The sequence below is a fragment of the Macaca fascicularis genome, chromosome 4 (genome assembly GCF_037993035.2).
Source record: "Macaca fascicularis isolate 582-1 chromosome 4, T2T-MFA8v1.1".
Lineage (NCBI taxonomy): Eukaryota > Metazoa > Chordata > Mammalia > Primates > Cercopithecidae > Macaca > Macaca fascicularis.
Window position 1 is genome coordinate 80,026,961 of NC_088378.1, and position 3,250 is coordinate 80,030,210.

Sequence of the window (3,250 nt, forward strand, 5' to 3'; positions counted from 1 at the left end):
ATAAATACAAAACATATATGCTTATTCAACTCTAGTTATATATTAAAATACTTTATTTTCATGTAGAAAAGAAAATGAAAGAGGTTTTTAGAAATGGAAGAGTTTGGCACAGAAACTGAAAATCATATATGAGCTCTGAGCATATGGTTAAAATTTAAACTTTCTGCTGTCAGTGAGAGTTTTTATTCTTACTGTTTTATAATAGAGACTTTGGGGAAATGTGTATTTTTGAATTCACCTCCCAATTTTGCTTTGACCTTTGAATATTAATAATAAAGAGTCTAGTTACCTCCTATGAATCTCTTTTACAGTAATACAATGAAATACATACAGTTCACTTACTACACATTTTTATGAGCCAGAGTGTAGTCAATTAAAAGAAGGCGCATGCTCTGCGTTCATGAACGCTTCTTTTTTCTTGTCAACAGATCCGCCTCCTAAAGTACAATTTTGATTTAATTTCATTGGCATTTTAGAATGACAAAGAGCAGATTTTAAAAAATATTAACTTGTTATAGACTCCTTTTTTCCAATATAATTTATTACAGCATAATATAGATTTATTTACTTTTGCCAAAATAAATATTGGCAAAAATAATGCAGACTGGCTAATTAAATTAGCTTTTAAAAAGTGTAAGTCTGTTTTCATCTCAACTATTTTAGATAGGTCAATGAAAAAACCTTCAAAGCATAATAGATGAAAAATAAAGTTTTTGAGGTATAATGTATGAGAAAAGTCTGTTCAACACATGGCAGACCTAACTTCATGAATAAAAAGAAATTGACATTTTAAAATTGGTGTTTTTATATTCCTTTCTGATTTCAGTAGTGATAAAGGATACAATTTGGAGGCACAAATGCTGGAGAATTGAAGTTTTCTCTTTCTGCCACATCTAACGTGTTTATATTAATTACTTATATATTATTTTAATCATATAATTTCATGTTTGAGTAAGAATGATGATATGACCTTACTTACAGGCTGATGGTAAACTCCTAAAGTACAATTTTGATTTAATTTCATCAACATTTTAGAATGATGTAGAGCACTTCATCATTCTAAAGAATGATACTTTTTGGTGTTTGAAATAGCATGCTGTGTTGTTGTTACTATATATATATACACACATACATACATACATACACACAGTTTATATAAAATATTAGGACCTTCTTTCATAGAAACTATTCACAATAGACAGGGAAACCGTTTAGAGTATGAGTCTACATTTATGTGAGATAGAAAAAGAAGGAAAATTCAATCACTTCTTGGCCTTTTGGCTAAGATCAAGTGTAGAAAGCAAAATTCAGTTAATTTCAGTATGAATAAAGTTTTACCCAATGGATTGAGTAATAAATGATTCAAAATACTTTAGCAAATATCTGTTTGCCTAAGTATAGTGAAATGGTTGGCACTATGACTGCCTTAACTGAATATTATGAAAACAATAGCATCATATATATTCTTCACTATGGACTTGATTATAAATTATTTAATGACATCTACCTTCTGTACACTTGCTGTTGATGGTCTTACTCTTCATGAAGTTAGAAAATTATTTGGATCAAAGTAAAACAATTAAATCATCATACCTGCTCTTGAGTTTATGTTAGTGACTTCAGTTGTTATGCTCCTTATGGCCCTCAATAGTGACACTGTCAAAAGGAAGGCTCAGTTCTGCAAGATTGCATATGCTACCGTTATGATGCATTTGAATCAGAACCCAGCCAACTGGCATATCTTGAAGCTCAATGATAAATATAGAATAATTGTTTACAAATTTAGCTTGGCTTAACTACAGCCACAAGTAGAATATATACACATATTTCATGACAGAAACTATGATTTAAATAGATCTTTACTAGGGTTAGAATGAAACGCATTCAAGACCTCTTGATTAATTGTCTGAGGGTCAGTTTAGGTCATTAATTTACTTGTGAATTGGATTGGTCTTAGAGTAGTGAATTAGAATTTAGAGCTTTCATACAATAAATTATATTTTCATTGCTGTCTTTATTCTTGTGGTTTCTTACTTTGTATGTGTATATGTGTGTGTGTATATTTATATATATATTTAATACAAATAAATGACAAGTAGCACATTCCTAATATGGAAAAAAGAAGTAAAATGTTTTTTAAAAGATTAAAAACTTGAATAAAGTCAACCCACATTTTTCAGTTAGGTCAGTTTTGCTATTTCTTCATTTCTACCTGGAGCTCAAGAATAAGAACTTTTGAACTGGGAATGTAGCCACCTGAGAATGCCAGTAGGGTGAATAGTTCAACAAAACTGTAATGCAACATTTTGATGTATTTGGAACCAAGATCAATAAAGAACTGTTTAAAGTATTTCACTAGAGGCATTAATGGGGCTGTTATCATTGAGCAGCTTCTCTTGGTAACTCCCATAGTGCTAATAACATAATAACATAGAATAAAATCCTAATAGAATAATAATTTCAGCTAGCAACTCAGAATAGAAACTAAGTTTAATTATGAGTGCTGTGGGGTCATTTGTGTAAATGTTCCAAAGAAGTCAAGCGGTTGTTTGCATTAGAGTTACTAGGATTCCAGAACCTTTCAAAAAGGAAGCAATATGTCAGCTTATTAAAACGCTGTAGCCTATATATCGATTTGGATAACTCTCTCTCCTCTCTTAAAGCTTTGCTCAAATCTTGCCCTCATATTGAAACCAACATATCAACCTTATTTACTACTGTGCCCCCACCACCTCAAGTCCCTGTAACCCCTGGCATTCTGATTCCTCTTTCTGCTCTATTTTTTTCTTTTTCTCCATACCACTGCAAGACTTGAATTTTCAGAAAAGTATGACTCTTGTGAAATGTGGAGTCTTTCAGCAAAATAAATATTGTATTTGAACACATTAACAGGATGACTATATTCCAGACTGTAACTTAGATATCTCTAAGTAAAGCTCTTCACCTAAATCAATCTTTATCTGATTCAAATTTCTACATTGTTGCTGATTTCCTTTCCCTTTCCATGATTGTAATACATCTTAGTAGCTGTTACATTTTTACAAGTCACATTGCTACATTCTAATTATAAAATGTATAGTTACTACAGTAATTTTAAAATATAAAATAAATTTGCTAGTATTGAAAAATGAAACCTGTTCTCTGATGATCCAAAGCCATTCTTTGTTAACATCTTTGTATATCTTCTTCCATTATTCTATATTAGTTATCATGTGAGATCTAATTTTATGTTGTGGATTTTTTTACATAA

The 3,250-nt window shown here is 30.6% G+C and overlaps 1 pseudogene; it reads left to right on the forward strand.

Moving 5' to 3' along the window:
* Positions 1-1,261: 1,261 nt before the first annotated feature.
* LOC123573292 (U2 spliceosomal RNA) lies at positions 1,262-1,406 on the forward strand (annotated as a pseudogene).
* The last annotated feature ends 1,844 nt before the right edge of the window (positions 1,407-3,250 follow it).